Consider the following 25925-nt stretch of genomic DNA (forward strand, 5'->3'; position numbering starts at 1 on the left):
TTTATTTTCATTTTGGATGATGTGTCCATTGGTGTAAGTGAGGTGTTAAAGTCCCCAACTATTATTGTGTTAGTGTTGATTTCCTCTTTTATAGCTGTTAGTATTTGCCTTATATATTGAGGTGTTCCTATGTTGGGTGCATATATATTTATACTTGTTAAATGTTCTTCTTGGTTTGATCCCTTGATCATTATGTAGTGTCCTTCCTGGTCTCTTGTAACATTCTTTATTTTAAATCCTGAATTCTCTTAGCTTTTGCTTGTCTGTAAAGCTTTTGATTTCTCCATCGACTCTGAATGTGATCCTTGCTGGGTAGAGTAATCTTGGTTGTATGTTCTTCCCTTTCATCACTTTACATATGTAATGCCACTCTCTTCTGGCTTGTAGATTTCCTGCTGAGAAATCAGCTGTTAACCTTATGGGAGTTCCCTTGTATGTTATTTGTCATTTTCCCTTGTTGCTTTTAATAATTTTTCTTTGTCTTTAATTTTTGTCAATTTGATTACTATGTGTCTCAGTGTGTTTCTCCTTAGGTTTACCCTACCTGGGACTCTGCGCTTCCTGGACTTGGGTGGCTATTTCCTTTCCCATGTTAGGGAAGTTTTTGACTATAATCTCTTCAAATATTTTCTCGGGTCCTTTCTCTCTCTCTTCTCCTTCTGTGACCCCTATAATGCGAATGTTGGTGCATTTAATGTTGTCCCAGAGATCTCTTAAGCTATCTTCATTTCTTTTCATTCTTTTTTCTTTATCCTGTTCTGTGGCAGTGAATTCCACCATTCTGTCTTCCAGGCCACTTATCCGTTCTTCTACCTTAGTTATTCTGCTATTGATTCCTTCTAGTGTATTTTTCATTTCAGTTATTGTATTCTTCATCTCTGTTTGTTCTTTAACTCTAGTTGTTTGTTCTTTAATTCTTCTAGGTCTTTGTTAAACACTTCTTGCATATTCTCAATCTTTGTCTCCATTCTTTTTCTGAGGTCTTGGATCATCTTCACTCTCATTATTCTGAGTTCTTTTTCTAGAATGTTCCCTGTCTCCATTTCATTTATTTGTTTTTCTGGGCTTTTATCTTGTTCCTTCATCTGATACATAGTCCTCTGCCTTTTCATTTTGTCTGTTTTTCTGTGAATGTGTTTTTCATTCCACAGGCTACAAGATTGTAGGTCTTCTTGCTTCTGCTATCTGCCTTCTGGTGGATAAGGCTATCTAAGGGCCTTGTGCAGGCTTCCTGATGAGAGGGAGTCAAGAAACCAGTGAATGGAGTCAAGAAACCAGTGAGCTATTAGGGATGAGTGGTGGGTGGAGCTGGCATTGCTCTGATGGGTAGAGCTCAGTATAACTTTAATCCACTTGTCTGCTGTTGGGTGGGCCTGAGTTCCCTCCCTGTTGGTTGTTTGGCCTGAGGCAGCCCATCACTGGAGGCTCTAGGCTAATGGCGGACTCCGGAAGGGCTCACGCCAAGGAGTACTTTCCAGAACTTCTGCTGCCAGTGTCCTTGTCCCTGTAGTGAGCCAAAGCCACCCCCTGCCTCTGCAGGAGACCCTCCAACACAGGTAGGTCTGGTTCAGTCTCTTATGGGGTCACTGCTCCTTTCCCTGGGTCCTGATGCACACACTACTTTGTGTGCCTTCAAGAGTGGAGTCTCTCTTTCCCACAGTCCTATTGAAGTCCTGCAGTCAAGTCTCTCTAGCCTTCAAAGTCTGATTCTCTGGTAATTCCCCATCCCATTGCCAGATCCCCACGTTGGGAAGCCTGACATTGGGCTCAGGACCTTCACTCCAGTGGGTGCACTTCTGTGGTATAATTATTCTCCAGTTTGTGAGTCACCCACACAGCAGTTATGGGATTTGATTTTATTGTGATTGCACCACTCCTACCATCTCATTGCAGCTTCTCCTTTGTCTTTGGATGTGTGGTATCTTTTTTGGTGAGCTCCAGTGTCTTCCTGTCGATGGTTGTTCTGCAGTTAGTTGTGGTTCCCATGCTCTCAAAAGAAGGAGTGAATTTGATATTTCTATACATTTGAAAATGGTCACCAGGATAAATCTTGTTGTCATCTGTCACCATGAAAAGATATTATATAGTTATTGCCTATATTCCCCATGCTGTGCATTTCATACCCATGACTCATTTATTTTGAAACTAGAAGGTTGTACTCTTAAGCTCCCTCACCTAATAGGCAATTGCTATTAAAAATGACATAAATAACATTCTAGAAACAATTTTATGCCTGGAAGTTTCCTGAATACTACCTGAAGTTACTACTTGAGGGGGAAATAAGTAAGATATTTTCCCTTGAAGTGTATTTTTAAAAATCTAAGTAATGAAAACAACCATCAGAGCTACAAACTGTGTGCCACAGAGGTACATTTACCACATAATGGATCTTCACCCAGTATTCACTGACTGTGCAAAACTCTAGGCTTGATCCTCTGGGAGACGTAAAGATTCAAGGTGCTTTAACTAACTTGCTGCCTCAAAGGGAAAAGATAAATTTTTAAAAGTTATTTAATACAAAGCAGGATGTGGTAGAGCTAAATAAAAGCAGTAGGTACATGCAAAAGAAAAGTTACAATGTTAAGAATGTGTATTTGTCTAGGATGTTACTGTTTTTATAGCACTTTCATACGATTATCTCATTGAATTCTCAAAATAACTGTGTAAATAGGCTAGATATTATTATCACTATTTTACAGGTAATGAACATGAGGTTTAAGTAGTTTCCCCGAAATTCAGTGGCAGTACTGAGTAACAAGTGGCAGAGTGGAGATTTAAACCCATTCTTAAAACACAATGCCTTGATATTTCCAAAGAAAGTCAGTGCTCTCAGAGGAGTGTTAAGCTATTCATTATATGTGAGATTCCATCTTGATACAGGAAGACACAGTCCAGTTTCTCATCTTGAGGCCCCAAAACTTCAAAAGTTGAATGGAGTCAAGAAACCAGTCCACTATTAGGGACTCTCCACAGCAAAGCAGATGAAGTCCCCATCTAGGAGAAACAGCAGGAAGCTCTTTGAATGGTTAAATAGTGATCTCTGCAGAAGTATTGAGACTCAGGTAATACTGAATCAAACTCCAGGGTCTGAGGTGGGGCCCAGCTGGATCTCCCTTGAGGTCCTAATTGCACGGTTTCTGGCCTCTTTCCTAGAAACTCCCTGTCAGGTCTGTGGAAGCTCAGTCATAAAGGCAGGGGGAGGTTATTTGAGACAGGGCCATTCTGATGCACCTGAAAAGATCTCCTCTTCCCCAGCAGATATCTGACCTCACAGGGAGTGTCAGGACTGCTGAGTCACTCACTGGGGGATCAGCTCAAATCAGGCTCCTATTGATGTGACTGCTCAGAATAAAGCTGTTCTGGTGCCTCAAGAATTTCGGATGTTTGTCAGCTGCATTCTTTACATCCAGCTCATAACTTATGCCTGTAGACATCTTCTTGCTCCACTTAACCCTTTAAATCTCTAGTCATGGGCACACACTACCTTCTGCGTTCTTCTCTCTTGAGGAGTTTAAGCATATTTTCATCTAGTTAATGGTGTTATCTGTAAGAAGTGGTGTTATTTCACCTTGAATAGCTGGCCTTTTCTCTCAGTGGTGGAACTTCCTGGAGCAAAGAAGCAACAAGCCAAAGGAGAAGGACTTAAGAGAATCCATGGCCATGCATTCTCCCTTCTTCTCTCCCTTCTTCTGTTCATCTCGCTTTCCCTCATCATACCTCACAGGGCAGTTGTCCTTTTATACAAAAACATGACCATGGTATGAGGGCTTTCTGCTAGGCGTATGATGACCATGGTATGAGGGCTTTCTGCTAGGCTCATGTCAGCTAAGGACAGAGGGTAACTGGTACTGGCGTGTGTCTTATTGCCAAGCTGTGTAGATAGAACTCATTTCACCCATCTCCGAAAGCCATTCCCTCACGCTCTATTAATGAATATACTGGGCTGGAAAACAACCAATTAAGTACTGATTAAATTGGATTGAGATTTAATTAGGTTATTAATGTCAAAATAGAATTTCCCCACTAGTTGGGAAACTTTTCATTTATAAGTTCTTAGTGAAGATCTTGCCTTTAAGATCTGTTTATTGCCCCATAGGACTCATAGTATATGGTAAATACTTAGTAAGTACCCATTATAAATGAATGAATGATGAATGTAACTTTCCACTCTTGGATCTGAATAAATTTGTAGACATAGAATAAAGATTTACCTTGATGGTGGAATTCATTAAAAGTACTGGCATATTAAGTCAATTCTTAGAATATATAAATGTTTACTGTATTTATATACACACACACACACACACACACACACACACACACATACACGCACTCTATATATAAAACATTGTAATAGGTGCTATGGGGACCTCAAAGATGAATCAGACCCCAAACTTACTGTAAAGAGAGTTAGATACAAATAACAGATTAAAATGGGAAGATGATAGATAATTTAAGGAATCAGTGAAGGTTCTCCTGCAGAAATCCGATGTATCTTCTGATGTTCCCAAGCTTCAGGATTCCTTTACCGTCACAGGCAGCAGCGTCTAGATGGTTCATTATTCCTTTCCTCCTTCAGTCACAGAAACCTCTATGGTTATGTGGACTATTATCCTCCTCAGAGGAACTGTTCCTGCTATGTCTCACACACTGCCTCACCATTTGCCTGAAAAGTTGTTCTTACTCTCTCATTAAATGATATCTATTTTTTTGAGTGAAGTTCTTTCTCCCTTCAAGTGATATAGTCTAGCTTCTACCTGTTCCCAGTTGAGGATAATGGATTTATTTTGCTCTTTCAGTTTCAATAAAAAATGTAAGCAAATTAGGATCCATTATAGATCCTGTTAAATAGTGTGATATAAATCTGAGCTCTGCTAAGTTTTCTCTGCTACTATATCCCATGCTTTGTTAGCTTCCTGTCAATGTGATTAAGAAACCACACCAAATTAGCAGGAACACAGGTGTTTCTTTTGATGCAATGCCAATTAATTGTTGGCTAAATATTGTTAAATATCCTTAGGAAAACATTACCTCATGCAAGGAACAAATTTGTAACCATTGTCATATTGAACACAGAATTCCAGAAGAGACTAGTCTTTGTTCTTCTTGACAAATCCTAACTTGATCTTCATATCATATCTTAAACAAAAGCTGTTTATCAATGTAGGTTATCACATCAGCTCACCACCTTCATGATATAAACCCATTCAGAACATCTGTTCAGAAAAATAGGTCGGGTGGTGTATTTTTACACTATCTACACACTATGGACCAGGGAGCTAAAAATTGGTACCACCAGGACTCAGACACCATGGCTTATAGATCTGATTGCTCAATGGAGTATGAACAGCTGCATATATTAACTCTTCCTGTCATAATTATTAAGGGAATATATAACTTTGCTCTTTTGTAAAATGGTCTATATCAGTTTATCCCTACAGTCATTTTATCTAAGAAGAGGAATGACCAGCAAGAATGTGAATATATTTAAATACTGCTTGTCAGCACAGCTTTCATCATTATATAAAGCTTCTATCCAGAGTCTATTCTCAATGTAGAATGTTACTATGCTTACTTTTCCCTCTTTCTATGATCCTTCTGCCTCTTCCTAATTGGGTCTCCTATGCCAGAACTATCTAGTGACCTGGGACACTGGAAAATCTATTAGATTGCTTGTCATCTTTTTTTTTTTTTTTATTCGTCCTTTTTTTTTTAATTTTATTTTTTTATTTTTTCCTTTATGACAAATTTAATCAGTTATACATATACATATGTTCCCATATCCCTCCCTTTTGCGTCTCCCTCCCACCCTCCCTATCCCACCCCTCCAGGCGGTCACAAAGCACCGAGCTGATCTCCCTGTGCTATGCGGCTGCTTCCCACTAGCTATCTACCTTACGTTTGGTAGTGTATATATGTCCATGCCGCTCTTTCACTTTGTCACAGCTTACCCTTCTCCCTCCCCATATCCTCAAGTCCATTCTCTAGTAGGTCTGTGTCTTTATTCCTGTCTTACCCCTATGTTCTTCATGACATTTTTTTTCTTAAATTCCATATATATGTGTCAGCATACAGTATTTGTCTTTCTCTTTCTGACTTACTTCACTCTGTATGACAGACTCTAGGTCCATCCACCTCATTACAAATAGCTCAATTTCATTTCTTTTTATGGCTGAGTAATATTCCATTGTATATATGTGCCACATCTTCTTTACCCATTCATCCGATGATGGACACTTAGGTTGTTTCCATCTCCGGGCTATTGTAAATAGGGCTGCTATGAACATTTTGGTACATGTCTCTTTTTGAATTATGGTTTTCTCAGGGTATATGCCCAGTAGTGGGATTGCTGGGTCATATGGTAGTTCTATTTGTAGTTTTTTAAGGAACCTCCATACTGTTCTCCATAGCGGCTGTACCAATTCACATTCCCACCAGCAGTGCAAGAGTGTTCCTTTTTTTCCACACCCTCTCCAGCATTTATTGTTTCTAGATTTTTTGATGATGGCCATTCTGACTGGTGTGAGATGATATCTCATTGTAGTTTTGATTTGCATTTCTCTAATGAGTAAAGATGATGAGCATCCTTTCATGTGTTTGTTGGCAGTCTGTATATCTTCTTTGAGAAATGTCTATTTAGGTCTTCTGCCCATTTTTGGATTGGGTTGTTTGTTTTTTTGTTATTGAGCTGCATGAGCTGCTTATAAATTTTGGAGATTAATCCTTTGTCAGTTGCTTCATTTACAAATATTTTCTCCCATTCTGAGGGTTGTCTTTTGGTCTTATTTATGGTTTCCTTTGCTGTGCAAAAGCTTTTAAGTTTCATTAGGTCCCATGTGTTTATTTTTGTCTTTATTTCCATTTCTCTAGGAGGTGGGTCAAAAAGGATCTTGCTGTGATTTATGTCATAGAGTGTTCTGCCTATGTTTTCCTCTAAGAGTTTGATAGTGTCTGGCCTTACATTTAGGTCTTTAATCCATTTTGAGCTTATTTTTGTGTATGGTGTTAGGGAGTGATCTAATCTCATACTTTTACATGTCCCTATCCAGTTTTCCCAGCACCACTTATTGAAGAGACTGTCTTTTCTCCACTGTATATTCTTGCCTCCTTTATCAAAGATAAGGTGACCATATGTCCGTGGGTTTAACTCTGGGCTTTCTATCCTGTTCCATTGATCGATCTTTCTGTTTTTGTGCCAGTACCATACTGTCTTGATTACTGTAGCTTTGTAGTATAGTCTGAAGTCAGGGAGCCTGATTCCTCCAGCTCCGTTTTTCGTTCTCAAGATTGCTTTGGCTATTCGGGGTCTTTTGTGTTTCCATACAAATTGTGAAATTTTTTGCTCTAGTTCTGTGAAAAATGCCAGTGGTAGTTTGATAGGGATTACATTGAATCTGTAGATTGCTTTGGGTAGTAGAGTCATTTTCACAATGTTGATTCTTCCAATCCAAGAACATGGTACATCTCTCCATCTATTTGTATCATCTTTAATTTCTTTCATCAGTGTCTTATAATTTTCTGCATACAGGTCTTTTGTCTCCTTAGGTAGGTTTATTCCTAGATATTTTATTCTTTTTGTTGCAGTGGTAAATGGGAGTGTTTTCTGGATTTCATTTTCAGATTTTTCATCAGTAGTATATAGGAATGCCAGAGATTTCTGTGCATTAATTTTGTATCCTGCTACTTTACCAAATTCATTGATTAGCTCTATTAGTTTTCTGGTAGCATCTTTAGGATTCTCTATGTATAGTATCATGTCATCTGCAAACAGTGACAGCTTTACTTCTTCTTTTCCGATTTGGATTCCTTTTATTTCCTTTTCTTCTCTGATTGCTGTGGCTAAAACTTCCAAAACTAGGTTGAATAAGAGTGGTGAGAGTGGGCAACCTTGTCTTGTTCCTGATCTTAGTGGAAATGGTTTCAGTTTTTCACCATTGAGGATGATGCTGGCTGTGGGTTTGTCATATATGGCCTTCATTATGTTGAGGAAAGTTCCCTCTATGCCTACTTTCTGCAGGGTTTTTATCATAAATGGGTGTTGAATTTTGTCGAAAGCTTTCTCTGCATCTATTGAGATGATCATATGGTTTTTCTCCTTCAATTTGTTAATATGGTGTATCACATCGATTGATTTGCGTATATTGAAGAATCCTTGCATTCCTGGAATAAACCCCACTTGATCATGGTGTATGATCCTTTTAATGTGCTGTTGGATTCTGTTTGCTAGTATTTTGTTGAGGATTTTTGCATCTATGTTCATCAGTGATATTGGCCTGTAGTTTTCTTTCTTTGTGACATCCTTGTCTGGTTTTGGTATCAAGGTGATGGTGGCCTCGTAGAATGAGTTTGGGAGTGTTCCTCCCTCTGCTATATTTTGGAAGAGTTTGAGAAGGATAGGTGTTAGCTCTTCTCTAAATGCTTGATAGAATTCACCTGTGAAGCCATCTGGTCCTGGGCTTTTGTTTGTTGGAAGATTTTTTATCACAGTTTCAATTTCAGTGCTTGTGATTGGTCTGTTCATATTTTCTATTTCTTCCTGATTCAGTCTTGGCAGGTTGTGCATTTCTAAGAATTTGTCCATTTCTTCCAGGTTGTCCATTTTATTGGCATAGAGTTGCTTGTAGTAATCTCTCATGATCTTTTGTATTTCTGCAGTGTCAGTTGTTACTTCTCCTTTTTCATTTCTAATTCTATTGATTTGAGTCTTCTCCCTTTTTTTCTTGATGAGTCTGGCTAATGGTTTATCAATTTTGTTTATCTTCTCAAAGAACCAGCTTTTAGTTTTATTGATCTTTGCTATCGTTTCCTTCATTTCTTTTTCATTTATTTCTGATCTGATTTTTATGATTTCTTTCCTTCTGCTAACTTTGGGATGTTTTTGTTCTTCTTTCTCTAATTGCTTTAGGTGCAAGGTTAGGTTGTTTATTCGAGATGTTTCCTGTTTCTTAAGGTGGGATTGTATTGCTATAAACTTCCCTCTTAGAACTGCTTTTGCTGCATCCCATAGGTTTTGGGTCGTCGTGTCTCCATTGTCATTTGTTCCTAGGTATTTTTTAATTTCCCCTTTGATTTCTTCAGTGATCACTTCGTTATTAAGTAGTGTATTGTTTAGCCTCCATGTGTTTGTATTTTTTACAGCTCTTTTCCTGTAATTGATATCTAGTCTCATAGCATTGTGGTCGGAAAAGATACTTGATACAATTTCAATTTTCTTAAATTTACCAAGGCTTGATTTGTGACCCAAGATATGATCTATCCGGAGAATGTTCCATGAGCACTTGAGAAAAATGTGTATTCTGTTGATTTTGGATGGAATGTCCTATAAATATCAATTAAGTCCATCTTGTTTAATGTATCATTTAAAGCTTGTGTTTCCTTATTTATTTTCATTTTGGATGATCTGTCCATTGGTGAAAGTGGGGTGTTAAAGTCCCCTACTATGATTGTGTTACTGTCGATTTCTCCTTTTCTGGCTGTTAGTATTTGCCTTATGTATTGAGGTGCTCCTATGTTTGGTGCATAAATATTTACAATTGTTATATCTTCTTCTTGGATCGATCCCTTGATCATTATGTAGTGTCCTTCTTTGTCTCTTCTAGTAGTCTTTATTTTAAAGTCTATTTTGTCTGATATGAGAATTGCTACTCCAGCTTTCTTTTGGTTTCCATTTGCATGGAATATCTTTTTCCATCCCCTTACTTTCAGTCTGTATGTGTCTCTAGGTCTGAAGTGGGTCTCTTGTAGACAGCATATATATGGGTCTTGTTTTTGTATCCATTCAGCCAATCTGTGTCTTTTGGTGGGAGCATGTAGTCCATTTACATTTAAGGTAATTATCGATATGTATGTTCCTATTCCCATTTTCTTAATTGTTTTGGGTTTGTTATTGTAGGTCTTTTCCTTCTGTTGTGTTTCTTGCCTAGAGAAGTTCCTTTAGCATTTGTTGTAAAGCTGGTTTGGTGGTGCTGAACTCTCTCAGTTTTTGCTTGTCTGTGAAGGTTTTAATTTCTCCATCAAATCTGAATGAGATCCTTGCTGGGTAGAGTAATCTTGGTTGCAGGTTTCTCTCCTTCATCACTTTAATTATGTCCTGCCACTCCCTTCTGGCTTGTAGAGTTTCTGCTGAGAGATCAGCTGTTATCCTGATGGGGATTCCCTTGTGTGTTATTTGTTGTTTTTGCCTTGCTGCTTTTAATATGATTTCTTTGTGTTTAATTTTTGACAGTTTGATTAATATGTGTCTTGGCGTATTTCTCCTTGGATTTATTCTGTATGGGACTCTCTGTGCCTCCTGGACTTGATTAACTATTTCCTTTCCCATATTAGGGAAGTTTTCAACTATAATCTCTTCAAATATTTTCTCAGTCCCTTTCTTTTTCTCTTCTTCTTCTGGAACCCCTATAATTCGAATGTTGGTGCGTTTAATGTTGTCCCAGAGGTCTCTGAGACTGTCCTCTGTTCTTTTCAATCTTTTTTATTTATTTTGCTCTGCATCAGTTATTTCCACTATTTTATCTTCCACCTCACTTATCCGTTCTTCTGCCTCAGTTATTCTGCTATTGATCCTATCTAGAGTATTTTTTATTTCATTTATTGTGTTTTTAATCGATGCTTGATTCATCTTTAGTTCTTCTAGGTCCTTGTTAACTGTTTCTTGCATTTTGTCTATTCTATTTCCAAGATTTTGGATCTGGGAAATAGAATCTTGGATCATCTTTACCATCAGTATTCTGAATTCTTTTTCAGGTAGAGTGCCTATTACCTCTTCATTTGTTAGGTCTGGTGGGTTTTTATCTTGCTCCTTCACCTGCTGTGTGTTTTTCTGTCTTCTCATTTTGCTTATGTTACTGTGTTTGGAGTCTCCTTTTTGCAGGCTGCAGGTTCGTAGTTCCCGTTGTTTTTGGTGTCTGTCCCCAGTGGCTAAGGTTGGTTTAGTGGGTTGTGTAGGCTTCCTGGTGGAGGGGACTAGTGCCTGTGTTCTGGTGGATGAAGCTGGATCTTGTCTTTCTGGTGGGCAGGTCCACGTCTGGTGGTGTGTTTTGGGGTGTCTGCGGACTTTTTATAATTTTAGGCCACCTCTCTGCTAATGGGTGGCGTTGTGTTCCTGTCTTGCTAGTTGTTTGGCATAGGGTGTCCAGCACTGTAGCTTGCTGGTCGTTGAGTGAAGCTGGGTGCTGGTGTTGAGATGGAGATCTCTGGAAGATTTTCGCCATTTGATATTATGTGGAGCTGGGAGGTCTCTTGTGGACCAGTGTCCTGAAGTTGGCTCTCCCACCTCAGAGGCACAGCACTGACTCCTGGCTCCTCAATTTGGGATGATTTGTTGTCCATTCATGTATTCCTCAGATGCAGGGTACATCAAGTTGATTGTGGAGCTTTAATCCGCTGCTTCTGAGGCTGCTGGGAGAGGTTTCCCTTTCTCTTCTTTGTTCTCACAGCTCCTGGGTCTCAGCTTTGGATTTGGCCCCGCCTCTGTGTGTAGGTCGCCGGAGGGCGTCTGTTCTTCGCTCAGACAGGACAGGGTTAAAGGAGCAGCCTCTTCGGGGACTCTGGCTCACTCAGGCCGGGCGGGAGGGAGGGGCACGGAGTGCGGGGCGAGCCTGCAGCGGCAGAGGTCGGCGTGACGTTGCACCAGCCCGAGGCGCGCCGTGAGTTCTCCCAGGGAAGCCGCCCCTGGATCCCGGGACCCCGGCAGTGGCGGGCTGCACAGGCTCCCGGAAGGGCGGTGTGGACAGTGACCTGCGCTCGCACAGAGGCTTCTTGGCGGCGGCAGCAGCAGCCCCAGCGTCCCACGCCCGTCACTGGGCTCCGCGCTTTCAGTCGCGACTTGCGCCCGTCTGTGGAGCCCCTTTAAGCAGCGCTCTTAATCCCCTCACCTCGCGCACCAGGAAACCAAGAGGGAAGAAAAAGTCTCTTGCCTCTTCGGCAGCTCCAGAGTTTTCCTGGACTCCCTGCCGGCTAGCTGTGGCACATTAGCCCCCTCCAGGCTGAGTTCTCGCCGCCAGCCCCAGTCCTCTCCCTGTGCTCTGACCGAAGCCCGAGCCTCAGCTTCCAGCGCCGCCCGCCCCAGCGGGCGAGCAGACAAGCCTCTCGGGCTGGTGAGTGCCGCTCGGCACCGATCCTCTGTGCGGGAATCTCTCCGCTTTGCCCTACCCAGGTATGTGGGGAGTTTCTTGCCTTTTGGGAGGTCTGGGGTCTTCTGCCAGCGTTCAGTAGGTGTTCTGTAGGAGTTGTTCCACGTGTAGCTGTATTTCTGGTGTATCGGTGGGGAGGACGGTGATCTCCGCCTCTTGACGGTGATCTCCGCGTCTTCTAGATTGCTTGTCATCTTTAATCCCAAATATGCCAGAGCTTTTTCTTGTATTTGAAGGGATCTTTCAACTTTCTGTTAGTTTTTATTTCATTTTTGATTTTCATCTTCTGTTGAACCAGATAACTTTCACAGGAAGTTATTCATAATGTTTCAAATCCTATTATGTGTTTTTTCAGTTTACATGATTTTTCATTGTTTGGGGTGAGTGGAGTATACCCTAAAACTTACCTCTTTGATTTAAAATGATTCTAGAAAAAGGGTCAGTGATTTATAGTGTTGCCTTGTGTGTGGAATGGTGCTTGGAATTGAAATTGGATGTGGAAAGTTGAATTGTGATATAGTGGAATTAAAAGACTAGAAAGATACGAGATGCTAGAGGAACAGAGTTGAGCAGAGAGGTGAGCTTTCCTTTTATAATGGGGTGGAGTTGTTGGTGTGATGAATGGTATAATACTGCTACAACTCATGATTAGTGTCTGTTGAGAAACTGGTTTGAATTGTCCTTCACCCTCAACTGAACTTCAGAATTCCAGATTCAGGAGCAAACCTTTATAAATGGTAGGTCAACATATATTACAGTGAACTTTGACATTCAGTTCAAAGAACTCTTGTTCTAGGCTTGTACCTCTGTCTCTAAGAGTGCCATTCTGGTCTTTAAGCTTCCATTTAAAAAAGATATCAAATCATTAAATATAGGACCAAGTAGTTTGGGGAATTTTCTAAAAAGGCTCAACAAATCATCAGACCCTTATATATGACTGAGCTGCTATATTTATAGGAGAAATCCTATAACCATGACTCTCATTGACTTCAAAATTTATATTCATGATGCTTGATCTTGAAATTTCTCCACATCTGATTTCTATGACATACATTCTCCTCTACTTCACCTGTTATAAGCCTCACCTAAGGGCTCATCATCTCATGGAATCTCAACTCATATCTTCCATCTTAATCTTTCCATACTCTCATTCCTGGTATAATTGCACTTTCTGACCTCAAAGTATATTCAGTACCTACTCTACAACAGGTACTGTTCTAAGCACTGTGGATATAGTGATGAATTTGGGACAGTGGACCACCTTTTTTTTTTTTTTGCGGTACAAGGGCCTCTCACTGTTGTGGCCTCTCCCATGGTGGAGCACAGGCTCCGGACGTGCAGGATAAGCGGCCATGGCTCATGGGCCCAGCCGCTCTGCCGCATGTGGGATCTTCCCGGACTGGGGCATGAAACTGTGTCCCCTGCATCGGCAGGCGGACTCTCAACCACTGTGCCACCAGGGAAGCCCCTGGGACAGTGGACCTTTTCCTCGTGGAGCTCAGAGTTGAGTGTGAGTAGCAGACAAGTCAACAGGCTAATATGTCTTATTAAGTGTTTCTGTAGGGAAGCTCAGGGGCAGGAGAGCATAAGAAGTGCTTGTTGGTGTGGTAAGCAAGATAAGGCTTCCTAGAGGAGGTAATAGCTGAGCTAACACCAAAAGAGGAAGAAGGGTTAGGGTAACAGAATGGTTGGAGGTTGTTCTAGGCAGAGGATTTTTCTGTTTCAGATTCAGAGTCTAAAACTTCACCTCTCATCAATCAATATGTACTCACAAGGCCCCATGGTTCACACCACAGGTATCCCACAGCTTACATTATAACACAGGATAAAAATAGTAAATATTGTTGCTCAGAGAGTAGTGGGAAACATTGCTCATCTTTTTCAGCTACTGCTGTTCAGAAACACAGGTTGGAATCTATTTGGAAACTGATCCATTTGGCAATAGCATTATAGATAGTGCAGTCTTAGCATACTCTTTCCTCTTTTGGGAAAATAATAATAATTATAATAACCAATACTTACTTATTTCATGTTGAGTATTTAATGTTTTCTTATTTTAGCTTCAGAACAACCCTATGTAATAGGTATTTTTATTATTGTTATTTTATAAGTGAGAAAACTAAGGACCAGAGTTGTCAGTAGCTAATAAATGGCTAATACAGAAAGAAGTCAACAGTCACAACCAGGCACCCGACTCGAGCCTGTACTCTCAACGGTTAGATTCTGTAGCAAAAAAATAGTTGGGTGCATTTTATCACTTGAAGATCTAAATAAAGATTTGTCGTGTTCAGGGAAAACGCATACTCGTCCTTTAGTGATCAACTCAAATATCATTTCTTTTAATTCCCTCCTCACTGTAGCCAGTGAAAATTATTTAGTTTCTCTGCTTAGCGTGGTGTGTGGCATTTGCTGGCTGAGTGGATAAATGAATGAATGTATTTCTATTATATTTAATATATATTTCTATCATAGCTGGCCTTATACTGAATTATGGTTTTAATAGTATTTATATATTAATTCTCATGTTAGACTATGAATTTCTTGATAAAAGAGATAACTTTTAGTCATCTTTTTATGCCATCACCAAGCACAAATTCTGGCAGATAGGTATTCAATAAATGTATTATAAATGAATGAGTCACTTAGAGAATAAATGAATGGATGGATGAATGAAAGGCTAGGATGCTAGAGACGAGTGCTAGAATGGCACAAATACCAACAGTGTCTATGTGTACTTTTTTGTTTGCCTAAACATCCTCAGCCTTTATCTCATTTTCTTGCCTACAGTAGCTATGAAAGAACCATTTAGTACTTTGAAAGGAACCTATCGAGGCTACCTCCGTCATGGGATACCTTCATCTCAATGTGTCATCTCTAAGGTTTCTGTACTAGGAAAAGAGAGAAAGGTTAGAACTCACCCCCACTTCTAAATAACTAAACCCAAACTGACACCTGTCATTTTGGTTCACAGCTAGTCACATCACCCTATATAAATAAAAGGTGTCAGTTTGGACCTAGATACCCATGTTATCGAAGGTAAAAGTTGATGGTGGATCACTGGAACTGCAGAATACTTTGTGTGATTGAGATACATACCTTTGTTGGGATAAGGCATTGAGATTTGGTGACATTTGTTACGGCAGTATATCCTACCCTATTGGGACTAGTACAGTATCCAGTCACTGTTGAATGAAAGAAGTGGTAACATCATTACCAATTAAGACCGGCCCTTACTGTCATACTGAACATGGCATCAATTTTTGTTCCACATCAACTTGGTTAAAGTTCTGTGGCCTTTCAAAAACAAACATGGTCAAGCCCTAACTCATTAGGGTCAGTGTCTACTAATGGGAAGGTTCTTCTGCTTAGTCTTCTGACCTGCATAATTGCAAAACATGCAAATTGTTCTGTCTTCTCATTAAATTCCAAGGAGAATTTAAAAAATAAACAAAACAAAGCAGAACAAAACCTCCGTGGGGTTAAGTTTGGATGGCACCTTAATACTGGCCTTTTAGTTATTTATGCCTTGCAAAGAGTTAGAAGAAATGAGCCTGCCTACAGTTAACCTATCTGCAAAATGAATATTAGGTTCACACACATATTGATCTGTTTCAATTCCCACCAGCAGAGTCATTCATTCATTCATCAAAGATTTAGTGAGTACCTCCTCAGGACTACTAAAATAGCCACAGTGAGCAAGATCGATTGGACTTTTTGTTCATCCTCAGGTCTTCCTTGGACTTACAGGCCAATTTTAATTCAAGGCTACATGATTTATGCAATCTGGGGATTGACAGGCAAGGGGTAACTCTTATGGAAGACTTAGCATAATCGGGAGGTTTCTCTTTCTTTTGTTTATATTCATGGCTGTGGTTTGAAGGTAGTTTGGAATGTGAGTTTTCTTATCAGAGATCTGATTTATTTGGGTAGGTAGACTTGAGTTTTTATAAAAGGTCAACGCTTTGTTTGTTTTTTAGGCATTAAGCAAAATCACCCTGAGGGTCTCCCATTAACCCTCTGGCTGATGTAGTGTGGTAGTTTGGGTACGTAATTCATTCTGAGGGCATAAATTAATTGCAACCTGTTGGATGCTGCTTCTTTAGTAATAATGGATTTAAGTGCATTATCAATGTTCTTTTTTTGTTTGTTTTTTCCAAGGAAACTTCATGTATCTTGGCTATAACTATTGTTATTTTCAAACAGTGTAAAAAGGGGGAGGGGCTTGCCTATTTCTGCCATTTCCACTTGAGTTTAACATGTTGGGATCTGATGCTCCTCACCAAGTCACAGCATATGACCCAGTAGGACCCTGCTGCATGGGACCTTAGATGGTGGTAGGAGATGGTCTGTAGTTCAGATATCCCCATTAAAGAGCTTAGGCAGTCAGGAAAACAAGGAAGAAGTATGTTTATTGCCTGTGTTGGGTAATCTATAGCCTTGGGGTGAAGTGAGTGAAAGCCGCACAACCTTTCTCTAAGTTCCTTTGAACACGAGCTGGCAGCATCTAGAACAGGCAGCTTTCCATCATGGAATATCCATTAACCTTGTTTATCTCTGGAAAAACACTGCCCTGTTTCCACAGTCTGCTGCTGGTCAAAGAACAGAGCTAGAGATCATCTCTGGGCTCAAGGAGAGAATGAGCTTTTCAGCTATTGTGAAAATATCGCCTTGAGGTGCTGATTCTTCCTCTTTGTTCTGAGATGGCCAGCAACATGCAGCAAAATATGATCACAACACAGGGGACTGATGCAGTCAGGTCCTCCTCAGATTCTCCTTAGGTCCTCCTTAGATTCATGGATCTCCTGTGGTTCATTGTGGAGAAAACAGAAGAAAACAAAAAATCTAAACAAACAAAAATAAAGTCCTTTTTATTTTCAAGAGAGCATTGGATTGGAATTGGAGTCCAGAGATAAAATGTTGCTTAAATTGTCTAAAACCCTTTGACCTTAGGCAGGGTTGTATTGAGGCCACAGTTTTTTCTTAATCTGTAAGCTCAATAAAATGATCATAATTAAGTTTTTTTTAAATGTTTTGACCATGAACCATAGTCAGAAATACACTTAGATTGCCCCTTAGTAAACACACACACGCACGTGCGCATGCACACACACACACACAAGTTTTATCAAACATTACTTACTATGTATAATGCATTCTGATATTTTCTACTTTATTCTATTTTACTTTCAGAAACAATGTTTGTGACCCACTAAAATGATTTCACAACCTACTGATAGAGCTCAGTCTTCAGTTGGAAAAACAATCTAAGGTCTTAAAAAATGAATTATGATATATTAATGTTGTATTTTACTACCACTCAGAAAACAAATCCATTTATGCCAACCCCCATTCAAAACAACCACCACTGAGAAACAACTGCTCTATCTATACAAATTTTTAAAACCTAAGACAAAATTTAACTGATATTTTTTATGTTTTAAAAAAGTATCCATATATTTCAGGAAAAAATAGTGGAGTCCTGAGCTGTTGAGTAATATGAAGGGAGCAAAGGGTAACATGGTCCACTGAGCAAAAATGCTTATTAAGGCATCTGGAACGTCATAGTAGGAGGTACTTATGAAGACCCTGTCTGGAACAGTTCCCAAAATACAAAACTTATGTTTATCTCCATTAAAGGCAATGAGAGAATTGATACACACTTTCACTACATCTTTTTTTCTTTTTTTAGAAGATGTTGGGGGTAGGGGTTTTTTAAATTAATTTATTTTATTTATTTTTGCTGTGGTTGGTCTTCATTTCTGTGCGAGGGCTTTCTATATTTGTGGCAAGCGGGGGCCACTCTTCATCGCGGTGTGCAGGCCTCTCACTATCGCGGCCTCTCGTCGCAGAGCACAGGCTCCAGATGCGGAGGCTCAGTAGTTGTGGCTCACGGGCCTAGTTGCTCTGCGGCATGTGGAATCTTCCCAGACTTGGGCTCGAACCCGTGTCCCCTGCATTGGCAGGTGGATTCTCAATCACTGTGCCACCAGGGAAGCCCTTTCACTACATCTTTTCTAAGAAAAAAAATAAGGTACTTGTTCATTCCCTGTGTATATGAGCAGCATTTGCAAGGAGAAACCTTCATATTTTCTAATAATAAGGAAATAGACATTCCAAGCATTAAAGCCAACTTCATCAAGAATGCACTCTTGTTTCCCAGATAACTTATATCCTCTTTAGTACATATTTGCTTCACTAGGAAATGAGTTTATCATTGGATAGTGGATTGGTTTCTTTATTCCACAAATGTTGGTTGAGGTTCTATATGCCCCAAATTGGGGGTATAGTGATAAATAAGACAGGTGGATTTTCTGCTCTCATTGAATTTACACTTCTATGAACACTCAGCAGATATTCTTATCTTTTCAATGAGATGAGATACTACGGCATTTTCCTACACACATAGACAAGACTGTTCAGGAACCATGTACAACTGAATGCCTAGTGAATAAGGCTCATGAGTGATCACTTGAAGAAATGAAATACATGTGTATACAAATCTGAATATTTTGTGTATTAGTGTTAAAAATTTGATTTGCTTCAGTTAAAATCAGATCAGCCTTGAGGAGTGATGCAGGATGAGACTGGTGAGGTGTGAAGAACTACAGTGAGATCTGATAGAGGACCTTTAGGGAAAGTAGATAACTTAGAATTTTATATGGAAGACAAGCAATAGGCAGCCACTCTAAGCCCAGGGTTAATAACTTGGGTTTCCATGGAGAGAGTTCATGAACTTGAAAAGGAAAAAAATATTGCATATTTACTTTCACTGACTTTTTACTGAAATTTGACATTTCTTTCATTTTTGAAGGTGGACAACATACCACATCAGAATTATCATTTCCTGTTACTTTGTCACCAATAGATGTCACAGATATTTACAATTTCTATTACTTACAGTGGCTAGGGATACCTTGAAATATTGTTTGTGCTGCTCAATGCACTGAAATTATAATACTTACTGGTTCACTACTAGATCTTGTTACTTAATATGCTGAAAAAGATTCATATTCATTATATTTCAGATTTGTTTTTCAACACTTTTTGAAAAGTGTGTTTCAGTATGATTCATTTACTTTGTAATCCTCTTGTTAGGCCTGTAAAGACATTATTTTGAGAAGTGTCCACAGATTTTCCAGACTGACAAAGGGGTTCATGTCACAAAAAGGGTTAAGATCTCTTGTTCTAAGCAAAAGAGTGCAAACTCAAATGCCTGCAAGGATTGCCTGGAAAAAGAGAGTTGGGTTGGCAGACTAATACAACAATCTAGATGGAAAAACGATTTGCTGGAAAGTTCATGGGAGCCCAGTAACTAACACTCCTGTGATTTACCCAAATTTGGATCCAACCGAAAAGAAGACAAAGGAATAGGCAAGATGGAGTCCAGAGTATCACCTTTTAACTTAACAAACCAAATATCAGAGAATGTGCTATATTTCCTGGTGGCCACAACGCTGGGGCCTCCATTCAAGGCTTATAAAGGGAAGGAGCCCCCTGGAATCCTGGAGCACAGGACCAGCTTACAACAGCCGGCCACAGCCAACTTTCCAGCCATGACCGCAGACACCGAATCCTGCCTGGACTTAAACCACGTCACCCAGCAGGGCTGGTTTGGGCAGGTCTCCACCTGTCGGGAGGAGAGTTTGCCCCAGAAGGCCTTGAAATGGGTCAGAACAATGCATTAATTAACTCCAAGGCCAGAAATGTACTCCCTTCCCAAGTTCTGTCCTACTACAACTGTCTAATATAACCTCTCAGAGGTTCTGCAATAAAATCAAAGAGAAATGCAGAAGGAAAGTCTCCTAATAAAAGGCCAGCAATGTGGAGATGCCCTAAATTTGAATACAATTTCTCCCATTGTAATTCTCTCAGAAAAACTAAAATCCAGACACTAATCCCTTTACAAGTTTAAGTCTAAAGATGACAAAGCCCAAAGGAATTATAGTCTGAAATTAGGTTCTATTGCTCTTATGAATTAAGTCCAAAGTAACTAATGCTCTTTTCTTTAAGTGCTGGGTTGAGGGGTTTCCACAGCCTTGGCAGAGGAAGGGGTTCTGCCAGTGTTTGCAGCCCGGGCTTTCTCTCACTGGGGTTAGTGTGGTTCTTGCAAAAAGTATACTGTTCAATGCCAGGTTGCTCATAGATTTAATGGTTAAAAGTTTCAAAAATATATTTTCAGTGGTGAGCCACACCCACCACGTTTAGAAGAGAAGCCAAACCTCAACCCCCTAAAGCAATCATCCCAGAAAAAAATGACATTCCCAGAATGTGGGGCTTAGTATGTTGTCAAAGACCATGATCCAAAATGCAATTTCCATGTGGATGTGTGCTGGCATGGTAGACAGAATAATAAATGGTCCCCTGAAGATGTCCATGTCCTAGTCCATGGAACATGTGATATAACTTTACATGGTAAAAAGGACTTTGCAGATTCAATTAAGAATTTTGAAATGGGGAGATTATCCTGGATTATCTAGGTGGGCCCAATATAATCACAAGGGCCCTTATAAGAGGGAGACAAGAGTGTGAGAGCCAGAGATTTGAAGATGCTGTGCTACTACTGTCTTTAAGGATAGAGGAAGGGGCCGTGAGCCCAGGAATACAGGTGGCCTCTAGAAGCTGGAAAAGGTAAGGAAGTGAATTTTCCCCTAGAGCCTCCAGAAGGAACACAGCCCTGCCAACACCTTGATATTAGCCCAGTGGGTCTCATTTTTGGACTTCTGGCCTCCAGAACTGTAACAAAATAAATTTATGTTGTGTTAGCTCACTAAGTGTGTTGCAGCAGTGAAAGAAAAACAATACAGGTTGTTAAAAACTTGGATTCTGGTGCAAAACCAGCCTGCTTTCAGATCCTAGCTTGGCCGTTTACTCAGTGTGTGGCCTTGAGTCCTACCAGCATATGCTGGGGGGGCCTGAATCATCAGCATGTGTGTGTTAAGGCCAAGACTTCACCGTGGGATTTAGTGGGATTGCCCTTGCCCACTAAAGTCCAGGCCTTTCTAAGCCCCATGCAGGTGGTAACTGATGAGGTCAATCCCACACATGTGCCTTGGCACATTGGTGAGGCCCAGTTGTCCTGGTAATTCTCCTGAGAATTGTGTCTTTGCTGAGGGCCATGCAACTTTCCTTTCGGCTGTTACAATACATAAACAAACAAAGAGCCACATATGAAAAACAGTCCATATAAAGCAACCATAGGATAAGTTGCAATCATCTATCTGAGTTGAAATATCATGTGTGGCCTAAAGCTTATGCTCCCTTTTCTATGTCACAGAATTTAAAAAATTCCAAGTGCAACAAGCAACCTTGTGAGCCAATAAAAGCCTCTACAACCCAAAGATCTCTCCCATACATAAAAATCTAAAGCCCAATGCCCCTCAAGATCTTTTAACATATTTATTTTATTCCCCAACATTCCAGCCATTTATTTAATTTCTCGGTGTTCCCAGTGAATGCACCAAATGTTGGGGTATGCTAGGGAAAACTTTTTCTCTGCCCGAATTCAAACACAGTTGAGAAATAAGACAAGAGAGTAAGGCAAAATAGACTAAAACATCATCTTTATGACTGATAAAGCTGACATTGGAGGGTGTGGTTTATATGTACTGTCAAGGGAAGAGTGAATGGAAGTATGGAAACAGTCCAGAAGTGCAATGATAAGGCACATATTCTCCACATGGAAAGAAGTATCAGCAGCTGGTAAAGTTTTCTCCATTGTTGCAGATAAAGCCTGGCTTAGATTGACATGGTAAAGAAGACTCAAGTCAGGCAATAAGGTACATTTGTTGTTCAGGTTAATTGAGTGCAATGGTTATAATACACAGGCCATTTTGAAATGCACAAGGGTCCAACTCATGGACTGCCAGTCCCTCTGAAATCCACTTATTGGATCCACTGAAAATCTCAGTGTGTTGGGAAAAAAGATTTGCAATTCCAGTCAAATGATGATTAGTCTTTACTACTCTATGAAAAACAATGCAAAAAGCAGAAATTCAGGCATCGTTATATAATTAACATGACTACTAGGGACCTAACTCATAATTACCTGGGAGATCCCTAAAAAATCTGGAACCAATGAAAATGGAGCTGATAAGGGAGTGTGCTTACAGCAGAAAATCCAGATCTTGCCCCGTCAGGAAAAGCACAATGCTCTACTTTGATGGCCTGTGTGTTTTAAGTCTTCTGGTGTTATTTTCATTGTCAGCTACGGCTTGAAAGTTTACTCGTGGGTTGTTGCTTCACCACCCTAGCCCATTTGCATTCTCTGGTGATACCTGAGAGTAACTCATGTCGCTCAGATTCGTGCATCTCTGCCTCCATGGGGCACATGGGCTCTGCAATGGCACAGAGTTCAGGGGGAACCAAAACCCCAGGAAGCTGCTTTTTGCCAACATAAATCAAGAATGTTGATGTGGAATGGTTTGGAGAGCTTAAGAGAAATTCATCACCACCACTGAAAAAGCTACATAGCATGTGTGTTCAACTGATGTTCAGCCAGGAGTTATGTCTCGATGAATCCAGAAGGATTAAAAAGGAGGCGCTGTGCTTTTTAAATTTATATTTTAAAAATACAAAGTTACTACTTTAGATCGATAGAACCTTGAAAATGGGGCAATCTTTTAGGTTTTATCTCTGTGTTCTTTCAGAGGGTTGCAATATTTTAGGTTTGATTGCTGTGTTCATTCACTTCTAATTTCTTTTTCTTTTCCTTTTTTTTTAGGAAGGACTTCTGGTGATGCAGATTTCTTGGGAAAATTGTTGATTTCACTGTATTCGGGAAGGATGAGTTCTGATGATCATTTCTTGTGCCTAAGGTACTTCTTTATTTGTTTCTTGGGAATCTTCCTTGCAGAGCATCTTCAGAAGCCATTAGCACTAGCATTTGAAGCAGCTATGCACATGTAAGAATAAGGGCCACAACCAGTAAGGTTGAAATTCCACTGTCTTTGAGCCCCACTCTGATAACTTGATTTTACTACAAAGTGATCGTGGTTCTTGCAGTCACTCACATATTACTCTCGGCTCTGGTTGGGTGGACCCTGATTTTCAACTGCTTCAAGCAAGCGTCCCCACCCACTCTGCTCTGCTGTCACCCCACCCAGGTGTACATTAGTGTACTGCAAACCTGCACTCATTTCTTGGTTATGCAGATGTTTGTGGACGGAATTGCTCCTGCCAGCTACTCTCCATCTACTGCTTTGTCTGTCTCCTTTACTCTTTTGAATGCATCTGGAATGAGGCCAAGAAGCCAGAGTTCTCCTGGAAATGACATTCTCTGTCATGGCAGAGAGGCATGGGCATACTTGTATATTGTGCCTGGGAGCAGCATGACATCCTGGCAGGGTGTGTGGCTGCACCTTCCAGGGAAATAGTTATGGGTTCCTTCTCTAATGGAAGGCTGCGGGATGGCTAATCATGTAACAATTTGAAATAATTACTAAAGAGAGAGAAAGAGAGTGAAAGACGTAATACTTTTGGTGGCTTCTGAAAAATGGCCGTCATTGTTCTAGAATAGCATCCTGCCTGAATCGTCATGGTTCTAAAGCTTAGGTGGAAATGTCTGAATTGCAGAGTGTTACCCTTAGCATAGTGCTCAGTGATGCTCCATTAGAAATTATTCTCTCTCTCAAAGCATCCTGAAGGAGTCAACTCAGCTTCAAGTCATTTTGTAATCTCAGTGACACAGACTTAGGGGAAAGGGGGAAGAAATGAGACCCACATTGGGTGGCTTGATCAAATTGTGGGCACGGCCCCTGAGAAGGGCAATCAGCAGTCCGGAATACGACATCCAGTGGGGCTGTGAATCAGGCTGATTTCACTGTTGCTGTTTTTGTGGTATGATCTAGTAAGTAGGGTTTGGCAGTGGGGATTCTCACAGCAAAAACGCTAAAAAAAAAGACTGGTGATGACTCTGTGGGCCCAGGTGGATAGGACTCCAATTGTAAGATCCAGGGTAGGGCTCTGGCAAAAGCCGAAGTGTCAAGCCAGCGTCAAGCAGGCAGGGTTCAGAGCAAGATTTCAGGCCCTGCAGGGAAGAACCAGAGCATGGGGTAGGCACATGAGGTAGAAATCAAACTGACAAGGAGGATACAATAGGGGGCTAGAGTGAAGTTTAACTCATAATGAGCGTGGGTTCCATGGCCCAGTCCTAGGATTAAGTCTTCAGCAGGGTTTCTCAACCTCAGCACTATTGATACTTGGGGCCAGATGATTCTTTGTTGTGAGGGACTGCCCTGTGTATTTGGGAATATTTAGCAGCATCCCTCACCTCTATGCATCAGTTGCTACTAATATCCCCCCTCCCCCATGTTGTGACAGCCATAAGTGTCTCCAGACTTTGACAAATATGCCTGGGTGGACAAAAAAAATCACCGTAGTTGAAAACTACTAATTGACAGCAGAAGACTAATTCCCCTCAGCACTGACTAATGGGGCCCCTATCTTGATCAGGTTTGGTTCATGAATGGGGCACATGTGAATCTGTCAGTTAAGGACCTCAGACAAGCCAAACTAGGGCCTGACAAATCTATCCAAAGTCCTCTGGTACTGAAGACTTTCATAATGAGATAACCAAGCGTTGGAGGGGGAAGAGCTTTGATTTTGCTTGGAGTTAAGAAGAGGAGAGAGAGAAGGAAGATGGAGAAGTCAGGGTGAAGTTAGCCAAGCTGAGCCAAGCTGAGAGTTTAAGGTAGAAGCCATAACTGCTCCCTTGGGCTTATCTGGAGCAAAACTATTAGTATTCAGAACACCCAGGCCTTGCCATCTGGTATGCTTTGGGGATGAAAATCCTACATTTAATGGAGCACTGAACGAAGGCTTAGGTGGATATTTAATGATGAAGTCTACACTTGCCAGTCAGTGTAGTACCACTGTACCTTTCCAGCAATAAGAAGGCTTTGAAGGTTCATACCACCTCTACTTGGACAAGAATGTCCAAGGCCCAGGTTGTTTTTCATGTTGAATCTTGTCTAAGTTTCTCTTTTCCTGAGAGATGATAGTTGACTCTGGAGCTAGGTTTGAGTCGAGGCCAATGAGACCTGTCCTTCAGCTTCAGTCCCAAAATTGAAGGTCACTGATGGCTTCATTTGTGGTGTTTTATCTGCTGTGTGTTCCCAGAGATGGTTTCATGCAGTCTGCCTCAACAGATCTTCAACCCCCAGGAATCTGGTTGTTTCTAAATCTAGGACTTCTGCTACCCCTTCTGGTCATTTTTGTTCTCCAACCAGTACATCTTTCCTTTCAGAGAAGGAGTTAAATGTTAGGTGGTCAGAGCAAAGAGTGCCTGCCTGAGTACCACCCCGGAAGAAGTGTGGATCACTTATTTCTCTAAGCGTAGCCAGGCAGCTCCCAGAACTCACACAAAGACTGCTCTCCAAGTGCTCTAGAAGGCCACGTGAGAGCCCCAAATTCAGGGATGCAGAGTAAGTTGTGTCTCCCCACTTCCACCTCCACCACAGGCGGTGATAGTGAGGATCACATTAGAGCACACTACATGGCAGGTGGTGGGAATTTAATACACAATTTTGCTCGTTAAATGAAAATGAAATAGTGTTGCTTATAAAACTTCAGGGTATTAGGAGCTTAGGTAAGTGCATGTGAATTTCAGGAATCTTTGGATGGGGTTAATTTCATTTCTACTGTCTGAGAAAATGCAAAGCAGCAAAAGGTGACTTTGCTTAACTGAGAGATCAAGAAGTGGTCACTTGACAAACAGAATAGTGGCATCTTGATCTTCTTTCCTCTGTTATTTACTCTCTTGGTTTGATTCCTGGGATTCAATACTATTTAGTT

The 25925-nt window shown here is 40.6% G+C and overlaps 1 long non-coding RNA gene across 1 annotated transcript in view; it reads left to right on the forward strand.

Annotated features, from left to right (window-relative positions):
• Window positions 1–25925, forward strand: part of LOC309802514 — a 351629-nt gene that overhangs the window by 84023 nt on the left and 241681 nt on the right. The window contains exon 2 of the long non-coding RNA XR_014293814.1: window positions 22855–22948. This is a non-coding gene — a long non-coding RNA (uncharacterized lncRNA). The remainder of the gene's footprint in view (window positions 1–22854; window positions 22949–25925) is intronic.

Source organism: Mesoplodon mirus (assembly GCF_964341445.2).
Source record: "Mesoplodon mirus genome assembly, chromosome: 4".
NCBI classification, from domain to species: domain Eukaryota; kingdom Metazoa; phylum Chordata; class Mammalia; order Artiodactyla; family Ziphiidae; genus Mesoplodon; species Mesoplodon mirus.